We start from the raw sequence: 20,121 nt of genomic DNA on the forward strand, positions 1-20,121 counted from the left end.
ACTAACAACTTTGGCTTCATATTTCTTTCCCTGGGAGGAAGTGAATAATGCTAAATAGGTCATTTCTAGCCTTGGTAGCAGGGTTTGTAATATCAAGAAATTCTGGTAGCCCCAGTCAGAACTGAATAACAGCAAAAGATTTTCTACATTAAAGAGGAAGATTGCTACTAGAAGAAAGCACCCAAGCTATGACCTGACTACTCAGACCACCTGACTGTTGTCTGAGCCATCTGGTATGGCTTGGTTTTTCCTAATGTAATGGAATAGTCAGAGGCAAAGATACCTTGACATTTGGCACCAATAGTGAGTATTCTAGCCTCATTGGAGGGGTGGGGGGGAGAAACACCTGATCTGACATAGGTAGGAAAAAGAACGAGTAACCACTCAGGAACAAAAAATGGAAGCACTCCGCATAGGCTGGACAGTGACAGTGCAGGGAGGCAACATTCAGCTTTGACAGAGTAGGCAACAAAAGCCTCAGCAGAGTAGTGATTGGCACAGGCAATGTCAAAGGCAAACCTAATGGAACCCTTTGTTCAATGTAATTTGGAACTGATGGATACATCGCAACCAGGATAAAATCTGGATATCATTTGGACGAGTCCTTCCTAGAGAGGGCTGGTGGATTCCACTAGAGAAAGCAACCAAGAGGTTGCTGCTAATTTTGGATGACTTATTTTCTGACAAGGATCATAATGGGAGTGAAACTCTACTCGGGCTCTTCAGAATAAGTGAGAAAATTCCTTAAGAAAGGCTTTTAAAGTAGTAAAGCTTGGATATTCCTCACCCAAGGCTATAATGGAGAGGGAGGTGAATATGTGTACATGTGTGCATGTATAAATATACATACATTACATATATACATAGAAATTTAGCTCTGCTTTTTATGTATTTTATATATTACATATGTATTTATATGTATCTATCTATAGATAGATACGTATGTATATATACACTCATAAGTTTAGTTTTGCTTTTCTGATGTATTTTAATATGACTAGTTTGCTGTGGTCTGTTTACCATTCTTGAGGAAGGGTAAATGGCTTGCAGCTGAGTTAATCTACATGAGAAAGTCCATATATAAAGCTGGTATTCATTTCTGATGAGTGTGAAAGTGTCTTTATGTATTTTTGAATAAATAAAATGAACAAATAAACAACTAGTCTTTAATGTCTCTTGGCTAAATGTTCACATTCTTTCACTTCTGAAAAGGAATTCCAGTGGGCAATGATTAACTTTTCTATTTCAAAGTAGGGTCAAGAAGTAAAGTTTTGTTATCAGTCCTTTGAATCTCTAGGAGATCAAACATTTGATGAAACATATTTCAGAACAGAAATTACTGAAACTGCTCATGAACTCTTTTAGACATAATCACATATTTGCTACCTACTTGAGAAGACAACATCCTGTACTCTGTATTTTTGGTTCTATCCTTGAAGTGCTTTAGTGACTTCTTTAGTGACTTCTTTAGCTATTCATTCTACCTTGTGTTGCTGAAAACCTGAGTAAAATCAGCAAATATTTGTAGCATGCCTATTATGTGTCTAAGGCTGAATAATAATAATAAAAAGTAAGAAGCACGTATAAAGCACCTCCCTCTTTCATATGTAACAGTTTGGTTGCCCCCAAAAGGCCAAAAAAAACACATTTTTTTTTTGGTAAGGGAAAGCAACAAAATCTTCTCATAAATGCACAATATCAGATAGAATGTGAAGGAGAAACAGACTGCTTTGAGGACCACACAAAAGAATGTACCAAAGGGACCTGTTTGAAGGAAGAACATGACTGTGGAAAACAATAGTTGCAGTATAATGTGTTCTATTAGATAATTTTTATACAATTTGTTAAAGTTTTCATGTTCATAACTGATGAAATTACAAATTAAATAAATATTTGGGGAAGATTATTATATAATCTTATAATTATATAACCTATTTTGGTTATTGGACTATTGGGTTTATGTATAACAAAAGATTCATCACTTGTACTTTTATGATCTGTTGGAACTCATAACTTATAAGATAGAGATGATTTGAAAAAATAGCCAAAATTAAGAGGCTATCAGGAGAGGAATTAAAAAGTCAATAGAAAAAGACTCTTTGAGAAAAAGCTATAAGCATGTTGGACAGAAAACTCAGGAGAGAGAGATGAGGAGAGAAGTTATAACAAAAAGCATAAAACAAATCTGACCTCAGATACTTAACACTTCCTAGCTGTGTGATCCTGGGCAAATCACTTGACCCCAATTGCCTCAGCAAAAAAAGAGAAAGAAAGAAAGAAAAAATAAAACATAAAAGATTCCTATCCCAGTTGACTATTCAATTATTTTATTAGGAACTTTCTAATTGAAAGAGAGGCATTGTTTTGATGATTAGGTGAAGAAAGATTGGACCAGCTCTACAAAGTCACTACTGCTATCTGAAGAGTTGTTGGGGTTTTTGCTCTACAGTGATACATCCAGATAAGAGAGGAAATTTTTGTGTTACCTTCTATTATGCTTTCTGCTCTAAGAGGGAGATGAGGCTGTGCTATGAGGAGTTTGAGGATGATTTAGTAAAAGAGAATGCCCTAATATTTTGCAGTTCTGACGAATTTGGCAGTTTTTTTTTTGTTTTAAACTGCTCATTATTAAAAGTGTAACTTTTTTTTTTATCAAATGAGAGGGGATGCAGGTAGCAGGGAAGCAATTTCTCTTCATTAGACACTGATATACTCAAAGTAATTTCCTTCATTTCTAAGTTTCAGACCAGGACCAAAGATAAGTATAACAAAAAGAGCATAAAACTAAAATTTATTTATTAGGTATTGTTGAAAATACCATCAGTTTGTTCAGATGGCATCATTTTCATGGGATCTCAGGGAGAATGATCATGAGGACTAGAACATGTGTGAACATTGTAGCTGAGATGATCAACACCTTCAAATTTACCTTTCTGAACTAGACATAGCTTTTATTGTATTTGTGTCTGAAGGATCAATGTGACTCCTTTACTAGTGCATTCTTATGAGAAAATCATGATGCAGAGGAAAGAGCTATAGCACATCCTTCCCTTCCCTGAGATTTTCTCTGATCCCCAGTTGCCCTTTTGTTCTTTTCTATTCTAAATTCAGGGAGTTGAGTGTCCAGTTGGTGCAATGTAGGAACTGAGCTAAAGAATAAGCCTATCTTCTCTCTCTCAGCTCCAATGGTTTCAAGTATTCCTTTTGCAAAAAGGATTATATATGGTGTTACCATAAGTTATAAAGTAATTTTGCCAGTTCTAGGTTTGGATAATTCCCCTAGGATAAACAAGCATTTAAGTGAGGGAACCTAAATTAGCTTTACTTTTTGATGGGAAAAGGGGAATGATAAAGGTAAAGTGAGCCACCCTTTCTTAAAGTCCTCTTACTCAGGACTTGGCATGATCACTATTAATTTTTTTAATCCTTTACAATGTTGGTAGTGTAAGTATTATTCCCATTTTAGATATGAGCAAACAGAATCAGAGCAGTTAAATGATTTGTCTGTAATTATATTGCTTGGAAGGATCATAGTTTAGAGTCTTACAAAAACCTTTAAAATGTTGATAATGCAAATATTATCCCATTTTAGAGATGAACAAATTGAGGGTTGGATAGTTAAGTGATTTGTCCATAATTATATTGCTTGAAAGTGTAATGCCAAAGAAACTGACACAAGATAGAGATTGAGAGTTTTTAATATTTTATTTGAAAGGGAGAGATTTACTGGGACCAAATGGATCCGTGATTTGGTCCCAGGGCTGAATGAGACTATTGTCTCCAAAAATCCAGCAACTAATGTAAGTTCTCAATCACACACACACACACACACACACACACACACACACACACACACATATACACATGGCTCAGCTATAGGGTAGACCGAGGCAGGAATGGAGTCAGAGCGCTGAGAGCTAGAACAGAACTATCAATCAGATTCTGACAGGGTCGGGGGAGGCACCAGACATTCTGATAAAATGGGATTACAGAATGGGAAGAGGCACTGGACATTCTGATGATGTCTAAAATAGAAGGCCTTTCCTCTTACTAGATCATGTGATTAGGAGGGAGAGGTAGTGTTGCAGGATTGAATAGAACAATTAGGAACTGAAGCAGAACAATTCAGGGAAACTGAGGCAGGACAATTAAGGAAATTGAGTCAGAACAATAAAAGAGAACTGTGGCCCAACAAAAGGATCATAGCTCAGAGCCAGAAGGAATCTTAGAGACCAAGTAATTCAACCACTTCATTTAATAGATGAAGAAACTGAAACCCAGAAAGGTCTTAGAAGTATTAAAAACATGTCCTGTTCTCCTACCTTACTAGTTATGAAGACCCCAATCAAATAGAAGTTTGAAATATATATGAACAGGGTCTTAATGAAGAAGCGATTCCGAAACTCTCTAAAATTCCTTGAAGGACAAATTCTCCTTGAATCCTGTCACTATGGGGACCCTGCCCAAGGACAAATGGCTTCATTCTGTAACTTAGGTGGGGCTGGTTGAGTTTGGAGCTGGAGATACCAATCCCATTGAAATAGAGAAACACCCATTCAAATATAAGATTTTCTCAATTCTAACTCAAACTGAAATTCAGCTTGTAGATAAAAAGAGCCAACTTGGAACTCCACCCACTAGCTCAGCCCCCATGGAGCAGGTCTAGCTTGTAGCCAAAGCCCCTATTTTAAAAGAACCAATTTTAAATTCATTTCTTTGCAGAGGACCTGCCATGCCATGCCATGCCAAGGAAACCTCTGCCTGCTGGGATGATATTCTCTTCTCTTTTTATCTCCTTCATCTATTTCCCTAATGAGACTTTATGTCTGTCAGGATTACTCTATGTCTCTATCAGAATTTCTCTACTAGAAACTTTACTTCCCAATGCCTCTTTTATCAATCTAGGTTTTTAGGTTTGTAAATTCCTTTACAGAAAATCTCTGCATCACCAGAAGGGGGTTCCTCAAAACTCCCTACCCATGCACTGTATCCCAAAGGGATGTAGGGAAGCCAAACCACTCCATTTGGTTCCCTGAACTCTGAACCTGCCACTAGACCTCATCATTTAACTTTCTGACCACCAGGAACCCTAATCTCATTTTGGTTCCCTAAATCTAGACCTCATCATTTGGTTCTCTGGCAGAAGGAACCCTAAAATCTAAATCTCATCATTAACACTTGTACTAAATCAATAAAATCCCCAAAGTCCTTGATCAGTTTAGAAGTTCTTGAAAGTCATTGGAGATAGATTGAAATGACACATAAACTCTTCATATTTGGTTGAGAGACTTACTACCCATAAAACTTTTATAAAACCAAAGTTTGAAACTGAGCATATAACAGTCTAGGATAGAAGCCTTTCAGCACAGCCTCTAAGAAAGAATTATTTGCATGCAATTATTCACCAAACTTTAGGGGAAATATTTTGTACCAATCATATTACCTTTGTAAAAACTAATTATCTGGATAATTAATTGATATAATGGAATGCAGAAGGAAACACACATGAAGGGACAGACTTGGACTGCTATTGTGAATTGATGTTTGGGAGAGCAGCTCCAGGATATATGCATAGTTAATATATAGCAAAAGAGCAATTTGAATCTAATAATTATTGCTCTCAATTATACCAAACTTTTGTTTAGGACCTAGGAAAACACATTTTTAGATCTTCAAATCCAAGCTTCTCCAACTACAGTTTACTATATTTGCATAGGACTTTTTCTCATACTTCTTTATGTAGCCAATGTGACACTCACCCAAACTAAGCAAATAATGACCATTCCTAACACCTCAAAAAAGACAACTTAGCTCCTCCACTCACATCCACTTAATTGGAAAAGAGATTCATGCAAATGAGGAACTGAAGGCTTGTAGGAGTCAATGTGGCACAAAAAAGGGTATAATCACAAGAACTTTGGAGTCCTGTGTTAAACAGTGAACCAGTGGCCAGGTAATTACAAGGAAATAGCACACTCACTATGAATTGAATACAATGAATACCTGCAGGCTTGCTTGTTTCACCAACTTTCTTTAAGAATGATCTGTTTGGACAGAATTTGTTGTTGTGCATAGATCTGGTGAATTTATTTCCTTCTCCTTCCCTGCCTCATTGCCATCTGCCAGATTGGCATTGCTTTCCCTTACAAATTTCCTGCTTTCTGCAAATCTGGCTTATTTGCTGTCTGTACTTTTGTAATTGATTTTGTGTATAAACATAACCAATTTTCATTGTATTCTAAGCAAATGTTTGCTATAAATGAATTGATCACACTACAGGTAAGGTCAAAGCAGAATCACCTAACCAGCAGCAATCGATATAACTGTACATTTGTAGTGAAACTCTTTGTCTGTCTGTCTGTCTCTGCTACTCTCTGTCTCTATTCTCTGTCTCTGTCTCTGTCTCTGTCTCTCTCTCTCTCTCTCTCTCTCTCTCTCTCTCTCTCTCTCTTTCTCTGTGTGTGTGTGTGTGTGTGTGTGTGTTTCTGTGTCTGTCTATATCTGTCTCTCTGTCTTCTTTTTTTCTCTCTCTCCCTTTTTCTCTCTCCCTCTCTTAACTTTAGCAATGACCAAGAAAATATAATGCAACTGAAAACTCCCATAATCTCAAATATTCTAATTCAGTCTGATTTAGTTAAATTAAATGTTTATATAACCATAGTTAAAGTACTTATTAAATTTTAACTTATATTAAAATCTGAACCGTTAGGAAAAGAGTTATAAGAAATCTCTTTGAAAACCCTGTCTAGAAAAACATTCTGATATGTATCAGGAATATGGAGAAATAGAGATTTTAAAAGCAAAAGGCATGTTTCCCCTATATGATGAAATAAAATTTTAGGATTTAAATCATGTTTGAATAATTAACCACATCATACCTAGTCTGCTTTATAAAGTGAAAGAAAACATTTTACTATACTGAGAAGAATGGAAGTACAAACTATATATTACATATATTATCAACTTCATTTAGATTAAAAGCTTTCATACAGTTAAGGAAGGTTGAAGAGAAGAATTCTTGATGATCATTTAGTCTAACCTCTTAGCTGGACAACTGAGACTTAAAGAGTTTATGATTTATTCAAGGTCATATGGTTAGTGGAAAAGGTTAAGACTAAAATCTGTTCTACTGATTCCAACATTTTGCATTCTCCTAAATCCTGGAAGAGTAACTCTTAGACCAGTTAATTTGTTAGAATCTCCAAGGAGATTGGTGTCTTTTCCTACTTCCAGCTTTCTTTTTCTCCCACACTAAGCTAAAATGCTCTTTCTCTTTCATCTCTTTCCATCTCATCTTTCCATTTCCTTATTTTTTTCTTCTTTTTCTCCACTTTCTTGCCATTAGTCAACAAATATTCATTAAGCACTGAATGGGAATGATTGGGTGAAGTTTTCTCAGTTTATGAGAATAATTTTTGAGATTAAGCCTAAGTCACATGATCCCTATACCCAGAGTGGGAAGATGAGGTCTTGGGCCTCAGGTTTCAGGAAGTCACATGATCTTTATTCCCAGTCTTGAACTCTGGGTTTCAGGGAGCCACATGGTCTCTAAAGGTCAGACCCACAGGAAGTGATGTTGATGGGGGTGAAACTGTGTTTGCTTTAATCTGTAAAATAATCACTCTGAAATTGTGTCCCCTTTGATTGACTCCAGAGAATCTAGGAGAAGGCATATTTTCCAGACTGGGCCTTTTGTAAGGCAAATCACACCCCCACCCCTGCCATTGTAGAAAATTTCAAATTCTGGGAAAAGACCTTCAAAGTGATTTTCACTCAACTGGGAGATCTTGGTCTGATAAGTATTTAGGCCTGGGCACATTGGCTCCTTTTTCAAATGAGAGCTTTAGCCTCAGACATCTAGAAAGGATAATTCTAACCTCTTCTCTTGGGCACAGCTGCCTACCAGGACTCCTGCCTGCTCTGAAGAGAACTTCTCAGTGAAAAACCTTTGTTAATTCTCTGCCAGGACTGAGAAAGTCAGTCTTCCTAGCAAAGATGGCATCATTACCAACAGAATAAACTTCCTTTTTTGCCATTCAAATGAATTTTTTTTTATGTTGGACCTGTGTCTCCAACCAAAGAAGAGGATTCCTACAACTCTCTGCACTGCCACTAGAATAGCATTAATGTCCACAGAAAATGACATGACCCACAGGAAGCAGTCTATCCAATGAAAAGGCTCTGGTCTTTTGCTTTTTAAATCTTGGACAAAGCAGAAGCTGTTCAGGTTCCAGGAGCACATGGCGGGAGACGGGATGGCTCCCAGGTGTGTATCTGGGCCCTCCTTGCATGGATTAAATAAATGCTTTCTCTTTGTATCTGAAGATGTCTCTGATTAGTTAATTTAGGAAAGGGGGATCTAGCACCTGTCCCACACAGCACTTATGTGCCAGGCACAATTCTATGTTTGGAATACAAGTACAAAGAATGAAACAATTCCTAGTCACAAGAAGCTTATTCTAAAGAAATACAAGAAATATAAAATACATACAGCATAAACATAAAGTTAATAAATACAGTTCTATACAAGGCAATCTAAGGTACTTTGGCAGGGAAAATGATAGTAATTGAGGGAGAAGAGGGTTAGGTCAGTCTGTCAATAAAAATTAATTATTAATTTACTTTTACCAAGCAATATGCTAAGCATTGGGAATATGAACAAAGGGAAAATACAATCCCTGCTCTCAAGAAGCAACTAGTATAAGGTTAGAAAAAAATCAAAATAGTTTGAGCTATGTTTTAAAAGAAACATGGAGTTCTATGATGTAGAATTAAGAGATAATGTTTTCTGGGCATGAGAGTGATTAATTTGAAGACTCAAAGATGGGAGATGGAGGATCATGTATGAAGAAAAGACAAGCCAGGTGGTTCATTAACGATGTAAGAGGAAGCTAGGAAGCCAGGTTATATAGGGCTATAAGAGCTAAAAAGAATCATTTATAAAAATATAGTTTATATTTTGCTTATAGGTGATTGAATAGGTGAATATACTGGACAGATCTTCACTTAGTAAAAAATCACTTTGGCATCAGTAGGTAGGATGGCTTGGAATGCTGAGACTTGAGACTGGGAAGCTAATTAAAAGACTTGCAATAAAATAGGTGAGAGGTAATTAGGTTTCACCTAACCTAAATTGACAGCTTTGTGAATGGAGAGAAAGGATCAGTAAAACATGTTAGAATCAGCAAGATTTGGCTCTTAGCATAGGTAAGATTAGAGAGAGTGAGAAGATGATGCTAAACATTAGGAAGATATTGGTGCCTTTGACAAAAGTAGGGGAGTCTGAAAGAAGATATGGTTTTGAGAAAAGATGCTGAGATCAGTTTTAGAAATATTGAATTTAAGATATCTTTAGGACATCCAATTTCAAATGTATATTAAAAGTTGGTGATTTGAAACTAGATCTCAGGAGAGATATGAGGCTGTACAGAGCATGCTCAGCAGGTGGGACAGGTTTGAATTATAAGTAGGTAGTCATGTGAATGTTCTGCCCAAAGGAATTTTGGCTATCTAGACTCATCTTTCTCAACAGGTAAAATCAACTAATACAGGCCAAGTGGAAGAGGAAGAAGGAAAGGTGGTAAAGGGAAACCCTTACTGATAAAGGACAGAAGCAGGAAAAATCTGTGTGTCTTATTTCAACTCATATCCAGTAGTTTTCAATAGCCTATCTTAAATCTTTTCTAAATGAGACATAACTGCTTAACAATTCATTACCACAAATCAATTTCATACTTCTGCTTCCCCACCAAAAGACTTACTGTGCCTCCCTCACTGGAGTTGTGGTAAGCATGTGGTACCCCAACTGATATAACTTCCCACATTCAGGTAATATGCAGAAAAAATAGGGATATGAATGGGAATGATAATACCTGAATATGAGAACCAAAGACAAAAATTGGTAGTCAGTTAAGCATACTCATTGTGTCAGGATTTAGATTAAGCATTAAGGATACCAAAAAAGCCGTGACAAAATCAATGATAACAGTTCCTATTCTCAAGGAGCTCACATTTTAATGGGGACACAGATGACTATGTACAAACAAGACAGGATAAATTGGAACTAATCAACTGAGGAAAGGCATTGGCATTAAGAGGGATCAGAAGTTTCTCAGAGAAGATTTTAGCTGAAACTAGAGGGAAGTTAGGAAATGGTGATGAGGAGGCAGAGAATTCCAGGAATAGGAGAAAAGCCCCAAATGTTTCTTTCTCTTGCTAATCAAGACTAGGCCAATAAGGTTAACTTACCTGAAGCATTCAAACAATCTGTCAGCAGGATATCTGAGTAGCCAAAATAACCATTTATTTAGCAGCCACATCTCCTAAGCATGCTCAGTTTTACTGCAAATTATGAAGGAACAGCAAGGTATTATACAGTACTTCAATTTTCCACAACTACAGAGAGAGTAGAAAAGGCTGACAAGACATGAGCTTCTAACATACAGATGGCAGTAAAATTAATGTATTAGAACCTGTAAAGCTTGTTGAATAGCCAGTGATGAAATGGCTAGAGGCTGAACCTGGAGTTAAGAAGACCTGAGTTCAAACATGGCTTCAGATCCTTCCCAGCTGTGTGACTCAGGTAAGTCCCTTAATCTTATTTACTTCAGTTTCCTTATCTGTAAAATGAGCTGTAGAAGGAAATATCAAACTATTCCAGTATCTTTATTAAAAAAAAAAAAAAAAAGCCCAAATAGGTAATGAAAAATTGGACACAATGGAACAACAATTTGTTTTTAGTTTTTTAGTTAAAATAAATGTAAATAAGTCTAATATATTCCAGAACCCTCATAGATATTATTTGGGGACCATTGCTATAGACAATGGGTGATAATTGAAAGCTGAAATTTTTGATTAGTTCATTTTTAAAAGCAGGGAAATGTGAGCTCCTTGAGAATAGGAACTGTTATCATTGATTTTGTCACGGCTTTTTTGGTATCCTTAATGCTTAACCTAGATCCTGACACATTGAATATGCTTAATAAATTCTTGTTGACTGACTACCAATTTTTGTCTTTGGTTCTCATATTCAGGTATTATAATTCCCATTCACATCCCTATTTTTCCTGCATATTACCTGAAGTGAATATTAAGAATACTCTTGTAGTGTGCATCAGTGTGAGAAAAAAACTGAATGAAATGAGATCAATTAGTAGGCTATGGTGTCATTGTAGGCTTGAGATATAAGGATTCTGTATTGCTCTTGGGAATGAAAAGAATAGTATGGATGTGAGATATTTGGGGAAAAAAAAGAATTGTTAAGACTTAAGAAAATGAATGTGAGAAATACAATAAAGAGAGAAGTAAAAGATATCTGAGATTTCTAGCATGTATTGTTTAGAGAAGGAGGACATCATTTCTTTGGTCATGCCAAGGGTAAATTGATATTAGAAAAAACAAGATTCTGAGGCATTCATGTTAATTTTTTTCATTTAATGTTGGATGAAAGATGTTCTTTCTTCATTCTATGTTTCTCTCTTCTTTTCATCGAATGGGATATTATGGAACTTTCAGGTTGTTGAATTGTTATAATTTTTCATTCCTTGTTTTCATACCTTGCTTTCTGTAGGATATTACTTTTGTTCTTTTTCTCCTATAAAAAGATAAAAGGAACTCACTCTCATTGGATCACTGAATTTAATTATTCCACAAACACTTAATAAGAGTGTTTTTTTTTTACAAATCATAGAAGGTGTTGACAATACAGAAATAGCTATGACAGACTTTGCTCTTCAGTTTACAGTCTAATGTGGAGGGCAGGGGAGCTAAGGATGGGAAAGACAGGTACAAAAATATAGTACAGAACAGAATATGAAAAGTGTAAAAAGACTTCTAGATGAAGCATTTTCAAAAATTTTAAAAGAGAGAAATCTCATGTGATTTTTTTTTCTTTGTGTCAATTAGTTTCCATCACTATTGTTCAGTTCAATCTCTGTAGCCCTTTATGTCTGCTGGTCAGCCCATGTGACCTTCTAGGCCACTTCTTGATCAGTTTCTCTAAGCTGGTGGTGGGGAAATCCAGACCTCTTGCACCTACTCAGGCTAGGTCCCTGGTCTCCTTATTTACACGAATGTGGACCAGTTTTTCTGACTAATTTTTTCATAATTGTCAGCTTACATAACCAAACATTTTTGTTTCTTCTAAAAATGTCATTTTTTTTATAGTAGTTAAGAATTGGAATATGAGTACATGCCCATTAATTGGGGGATGGCTGAATAAGTTGTGGCATATGAAGGTAATGGAATATTATTGTTCAATAAAAAAAATGATAAGCAAGCTGATTTTAGAAAGGCTTGTAAAGATTTACATGAACAGATGCTGAGTGAAATAAGCAGAATCAGAAATACATTGTACACAGTAACAGCAAAAATGTGCAATGACCAACTAAAAAAGACTTGGATCTTCTCAGTGATTCAGTGATCCAAGACAATTCCAATAGACTTTGGATAGAAAAATGCCATCCAGATCCAGAAAAAGAATCATGGAGATTGAATTCAAATCAACACATGCTATGTGTATTTCTTTTTTTCTGTTTTTTCTCTCCCATGGTTTTTCCTTTTGTTCTGATTTTTCTATCCCAAAATGGAATCATTTTTGAATATAAAGCAATGTGTGTTAAAAATAAATAAAGAACATTTAAAAAATATATCTTTTTTTGGTGGAAAAACATTTTTCCTGGAGAAAACAGTCTGATTGCTTAACAAATCAGCACACATTGCATTATTTCATATTAATCTTCCATTCAACCTGCTATGCACCTTGCTTTTATTTTCTTGATATTATAGAAGGCCAATTAACAAATGAATTAGCTACATTATCAGTCCAAGACCAAGCCCATAAGGGTAAATTTGGAGAAGAAGAGTATAAATTGACCAAAAATGTTAAGAATCTGTAAAGATTCCTATAACAAAGTATTTTTTCCATTAGTTATAATGGAACTACAATTAATCAATGAGTTAACTAAGCATTTATTGTTTATTATACATGTGTGTGTGTGTGTGTGTGTTGTGTTGTGTGTGTTCCAGGTTGTTGTCCTTCATTTTCAAAGATGACCAGAATGACATCACTCTGTTAGAATTGAGTTACAGTGTTTCCAACTGGCTGATCCAATATGAGCTCAGAATGCTCTGTCATAAGTTGGACACATATAGTCTATATGAGCAGTTGGGGTAGCTTCTCTAATTTTGCATATTTTGCATTTCCTTTGGGCTAATTCAATTCTGTTTTGCTTATAGAGCACAACACCTCTTCTGATGGGAGCATGCCAGTCTGGTTCATCCTGTGCCAATGTTTCCCATGTCATACAATTGATTCTATTTTGTTTAATTAAAGCCTTTTATTTGCAAAACATATGCACGAGTAATTTTTCAACATTGACCCTTGCAAAACTTTCTGTTCCAAATTTTCCCTCCTTTCCCCTACCCCCTTCCCTATATGTCAGGTAGTCCAATACATGTTTAATATGTTAAAATATATGTTAAATCTAAAATATGTATGCATATTGATATAGTTATCTTGCCTTACAAGAAAAATCAGATCTAGAAAGAAAAAAAAAACCTGAGAAGGAAAACAAAATGGAAGCAAACATCAACAAAAAGCATGAAAATGCTGTTGTGGTCCACCCTCAGTTCCCACAGCCTCTCTCTGGGTGTATATGTTCTTCACTGAACAATTGGAACTGGTTTGAATCATCTCATTGATGAAGAGAGCCATGTCCATCAGAATTGATAGTTTTATATTCTTGTTGCCATGTATAATGATCTCCTGGTTCTGCTCATTTCACTTAGCATCAGTTTATGCAAGTCTCTCCAGGGGTCTCTGAAATCATCCTGGTGGTCATTTCTTATAGAACAATAATATTCCATAACATTCATATATCATAATTTATTTTTCAATTGATGGGCATCCATTCAGTTTTCATTTTCTAGCCAGTATAAAAAGGGCTGCCACAAACATTTTGGCACATGTGGGTACCTTTTCTTCCTTTAAGATCTCTTTGGGATATAAGCCTAGTAGAACACTGGTAGGTCAAAGGGTATGTAGAGTTTGATAACTTTTTGAGCACAGTTCCAAATTGCTTTCCAGAATGGTTGGATCCATTCACAGGTCCACCAACAATGCATCAGTGTCCCAGTTTTTTCACATCACCTCCAACATTGGTCATTATCTTTTCCTGTCATGTTAGCCAAGCTGACAGCTATGTAGTGGTATCTCAGAGTTGTCTTAATTTACATTTCTCTGATCAAAAATGATTTGGAGCACTTTTTCATATGACTAGAAATAGTTTCGATTTCTTCATCTGAAACTTGTGTATTCATATTCTTTGGCCATTTATCAGTTGGAGAATGGCTTGAATTCTTATAAATTTGAGTTAATTCTCTATTTATTTTAGAAATTTATTTTAGAAATTTTAGAAAAGTTTATCAGAACTTTTAACAGTAAAAATGTTTTCCCAGTTTATTGCTTCCCTTCTAATTTTGTCTGCATTAGTTTTGTTTGTACAAAACCTTTTTTAACTTAATATTTTCAAAATTATCTATTTTGTGATCAATAATGATCTCTAGTTCTTCTTTGGTCACAAAAACCTTTTCTCCCAATTGATTCTAAAGTTGAAATACTTTGAAAGTCCTTGTCCAGTATCACATTTTCTAACCATTGTGTAAGTGCTTGCCCTATGTGACTTCTTCATAAAAGAATTTTTTTTTTTGGCAATGTATATTTGGCATTCGAACAGTACAGCCAGTCCAACAGAGTTGTGTCCTCTGCAGTAAAATTGGAATGCTTGGCAGCTTAGTTTAAGAAAGGACCTTAGTGTCTGGTATACTATCCTGCCAGATGATCTTTGGAATTTCTTAAGACAATTCAAATGGAAGCAATTCAATTTTCTGACATGGCATTGATATATAGTTTCACAAGTATACATCAATGAATTCAGTACAATGGCTCTGTACATTCCCTCTCCCACACTTTCCTTTGGAGACTTTCAAACACTGAGCTAGCTCTGGCAATGTGTCTCATCATCGTTGTGGACATCCTTGGAAAATATACTGTTCAGGTAAGTGAACTTATTTACAGCATTCAAAACCTCATCATTCAATGTAATTGATGATTCCACATGTCATGGAGGACATATATTTTCTTCGTGTTAATTGTTAGGCCCAAATTAGCACAAGTTGCAGAGAATTGACCCATATTTTGTTGCATCTCTTCTTCAGAAGCTGCTTTGAGTACACAATCATCTACAAACAAAAAATAATGCACCAATAATCCTTCCACTTTGGTATTGGCTTGTAGCCTTTTTCAAATTGAAAAATTTAAGATCAGTGCAATAGATGACTTTGATTCCATATTTGTTCTCAATGAAGGTAGAAAACATCATTAGGGGCTAAGAATAAAAAGATAGAAATGAAACGGTCCTCGCCTTCAAGGAGCATACATTCTATGGGGACTAGAGGAGTTTCTCTCTCTCCCTCCCTCCCTCTCTCTCTCTCTCTCTCTCTCTCTCTCTCTGTGTCTGTCTCTCTTTCTCAAAACAAGGTTATTTTGAAAGGAAAAAATACTAATGGTTGGATCAAAAAAACTTTATTTAGAAAATAGCAGTTTGATTCTAAGATACATAGGTGAGAATGAGGTGTTTTCTAGGTTTGGTAACTATGATGCATTTTAGGAGGAAATATAAAAAATATTAAAAAAAATAAAAATTTTGAATCATTGCTTTGTGTATTAAAATTAAAGAGAATAGGGTGGAGCCAAGATGGCGGAGAGGACATATGTCTTCCTGAGCTCTCCTTTACCCTCAGACTACTTTTTAATGAAATAGCCTCGGAATTAGTGCTTGACTGTAAAACCCATGGATATTGGGAGTACAACACATTATCAAAAAAAGATAATCTCGAAATTTGCCAGAAAAGGGCATTCACTCATTGTGATGTTCTTCTTCTTTAAAATATAATGGTTCTCTCTGGGAGCAGGTTTCTTGGGGAGGTTTTCTGGAGGCAGCCTTAGTTTCAGTTAAAAGTAATAATCACCCAAATGCAGCCAGGTGTTAAAAGTTCAGATCTTTTATTGCTTCCTCCAAAATAGCCCAGTTAGTTTTTCTTAAAGGCCTATCTTTCTGCTTGGTTCCAAGAGTTCTTACAGTTCTCCTTTGCCTCTGCTTTCTTCAGCCTCCAGCCAGCACAAAGGTGGAAGATGGAATGAATCTATCTTGCTTCCAAGAGAGGGCTTCTACTGAACTCACTTGACACTCCCCTCTCAATCTTTTCAGCTGAACTAACTTGACTGGCTCACTGAAGCTCTATTTATGCTCCTTCTCTGAGAGTGGGATTGTGGGATCTGAGAGTGGGATTATGGGTTTCCTCCCAGAGTGCTCTCTGGCCCTAAGGAGCTTCTTGCTTATATGAGCTCTCTAAAGGTGTGAACACAAGCATTGTTTCTATCAGAATTAGCAACTTCTCACCTTGTAAGGATTCGCTCTAAGGTGTGAACCAATAAGCATTGTATCAATTCCATTGAGTTAACACTAGGATTCTAACAACTCATGGGGACTGAAAGGAGTTGGACCAGGCACATACTCAGGCAGGAAATGAGAACATAGAAAACAGCTCATGCTAAGCAGATCAGAGGAAGGTAGGATGTGGTCTTTGCTAGATGAAAATTTGCAGGGAGAACTTTTCTACAATGTTGGCTACTCTGCTCTGGCAGCAAGCCAGTAGATCAGCAGAGAAGCTATAAACAGAGGGGATAAAGACTATAACCCCCAAAACACTAGAGTATCTCTAGACCTGGCCACACCCACCCAGAACCTGGAAGAACTCAACATAATCTCAGTGCGAAACCACTGATTGCAGCACTGATGCTGATCCCAGCTCAGATGCTGATCACTGTGCAGTCATTGCTGGCCCCCTGCTTCTTTACTGCTACTTCCTGCTGTCTATTGAGGGAGCATGGTAAAGCAGAGTGCAGCTTTTTATTGTTGTTGTTAAAATGAGTAAAAAGGCAAAGTGGACTCTAACTATAGATAGCTTCTATACTGAAAGAGAGCAGATTTCAAACCCTGAGAGATTAAAAACAGTTTGTCTCTAAATGAAAGCCTAAAGGTGGATATGATTTGGTCTCCACACATAAAAGAGCCTAGACACTATTTTTCAGGAAATTGTACCCAGCCATACTGAGCATTTTCTTGCAGGGAAAAAGGTGGACATTCAATGAAATAGGTGAATTCTATTTTTTCTGATGAAAAAACCAGAGCTAAACAAAAAGTTTGACCTTCAAATATAGAACTCAAGAGAAGTATAAAAAGGTAAAAAGAACTCTTGAAAACGATATTTCTGTTATGAGTATACATAAAGAGTACATGTATAATTTGGTTTTACTGTTATAATATAAAAAACAATCTAGAGGTGTAAAGGAAATTGCACAAGAAAAAAGGGAAAAGTGGAGATACTACATCTCATAAAGAGGCAAAGGAAACCTATCATATCTGAGGGAAAGAAGAGAGAGGGATGTACATAGTGTGACTCTTACGCTCATCAGAATTGGCTCAAAGAGAAAATATTAGACATATTTGGTTAACAAATTGAAAAGTGGGACAGCAAAAGCAAAAGGGGAAGGAGGAAGTTAAATAGAAGGGAATACAAAAATTGTAAAGGAAAGGGGAGGGACTCTAAGGGGGGAGGGATCCTAAAAATGGAGGGCTGCATGAGGCAACTGGTGTTCATGAGTTTAATACTTGGGAGGGGGATAAGGGTGAAAGGAAAGAAAAAAGCATAATCTGGGGTAAACAAGATGGCAGGAAATGCAGAATTAATAATTTTAAACTTAATTGTGAATGGGGTAAACTTCCCCATAAAATGGAGGCGGATAGCAGACTGGATTAAAAGCCAGAATCCTACAATATGTTGTTTACAGGCAACACACTTGAAGCAGGGTAATACAATACAGAGTAAAGGTAAAAGGCTGGAGCAGAATCTACTATGCTTCAGGTGAAGTAAAAAAAGCAGGGGTAGCCATTCTGATCTCAGATCAAGCAAAAGCAAAAATTGATTTAATTGAAAGAGGTAAGGAAGGGCACTATAACTTGCTAAAGGGTAGCATAGATAATGAAGCAGTATCATTATTAAACATATATGCACCAAATGGTGTAGCATCTAAATTCCTAAAGGCAAGTTAAGAGAGCTGCAAGAAGAAATAAACAGCAAAACTATAATAGTGGGAGATCTCAACCTTGCACTCTCAGAACTAGATAAATCAAACCACAAAATAAATAAGAAAAAAAGTTAAAGAGATAAATAGAACACTAGAAAAGTTAGATATGATAGATCTTTGGAGAAAACTAATTGGAGACAGAAAGGAATGTACTTTCTTCTCAGCAGTTCATGGAACCGATACAAAAATGGACCATATATTAGACATAAAGACCTCAAATTCAAATGCAGAAAGTCAGAAATAGTAAATGCATGCTTTAAGATCACAATGCAATAAAAATTATATTCAATAAAAAGCCAGGGGAAAATAGAGCAAAAAGTAATTGGAAAATAAATAATCACATCCTGAAGAGTTATTGGGTGAAACAACAAATCATAGATACAATTAATAATTTCATCCAAGAGAATGACAATAATGAGATGACATAGCAAAATGTGTGGGTTGCCACCAAAGTGGTAATAAGGGGAAATTTTATATCTCTAGAAGCCTACTTGCACAAAACAAGAAAGAGACAATCAATATATTAGGCTTACAACTAAAAAGGCCAGAAAAAAAGCAAATTAAAACTCCCCAATAAAACACTAAACTCGAAATTCTTTAAAGTAAAAAAAAAAAAAAAACTATTGAATTAATAAATAAAACTAAGAGTTTGTTCTATGGAAAAATAAACAAAATAGATAAACCTTGGTAAATTTGATTAGAAATAGGAAAGTGGAAAATCAAATTGTTAGTCTTAAAAATGAAAAGGGAGAACTTGCCACTAATGAAGAGAAAATTAGAGCAATAATTAGGAGTTACTTTGCCCAACTTTATACCAATAAACTTGATAACTTAAATGAAATGGATGAATACCTCCAAAAATATAGGCTGCCCAAATTACCAGAAGAAGTAAATTGGTTAAGTAGTCCTATTTTAGACAAAAAAACAGAACAAGCTATTAATCAGCTCCCTAAGAAAAAACCCTCAGGAGCAGATGGATTTACATGTGAATTCTAACATTTAAAAAACAATTAACTACAATGCTATATAAATTATTTGAAAAAATAGGGATTAAAGGAGTTCTACCAAATTCCTTTTATGATACAGACATGGTACCCATACCTAAATCAGAGAAAGTAAATAGAGAAAGAAAATTATAGACCAATTTCCCTAATGAACATTGATGCAAAAAATTTAAATAAAATATTAGCAAAAAGATTACAGAAAATCATCCCCTGGATAATATACCATGACTGAGTAAGGATTTATACTAGGAATGCAGGGCTGGTTTAATGTTAGGAAAACTATTAATGTAATTATCAATCACCAAGTTAACAAAAACCATATGATCATTTCAAGAAAAGCAGAAAAAGCATTTGATAAAATCCAGCACCCATTCCTTTTAAAAATATTAGAGAATCCAGGAATAAATGGACTTTTCCTTAAAACAGTCAGTAGCATCTATTTAAAAGCATCAGTAAGTATCATATGTAATGGGGATAAAATAAAAGCATTCCCAATGAAAGCAGGAGTGAAACAAGTTTGTCCAATGCCACCATTACTATTCAATGTTGTATTAGAAATGCTAGCTTTGGCAAAAAGAGATGAAAAAGCAATTAAAGGAATTAGAGTAGGTAATGGGGAAACCAAATTATTACTCTTTGCAGATGATATGATGGTATACTTAGAGAATCTCAGAGATTCCATTAAAAAGCTATTAGAAATAATCCACAACTTTACCAAAGTTGCAGGATACAAAATAAATCCACATAAATCCTCAACATTTTTATACATGACTAACAAAATCCAACAGCAAGAGATACAAAGAGAAGTTCCATTTAAAATAACTGCCAATAATATAAAATATTTGGGAATCTATCTACCAAAAGAAAGTCAGGAACTATATGAACAAAAGTACAAAACACTTACCATAC

The sequence above is a fragment of the Antechinus flavipes genome, chromosome 2 (assembly GCF_016432865.1).
Source record: "Antechinus flavipes isolate AdamAnt ecotype Samford, QLD, Australia chromosome 2, AdamAnt_v2, whole genome shotgun sequence".
NCBI classification, from domain to species: Eukaryota; Metazoa; Chordata; class Mammalia; order Dasyuromorphia; family Dasyuridae; genus Antechinus; species Antechinus flavipes.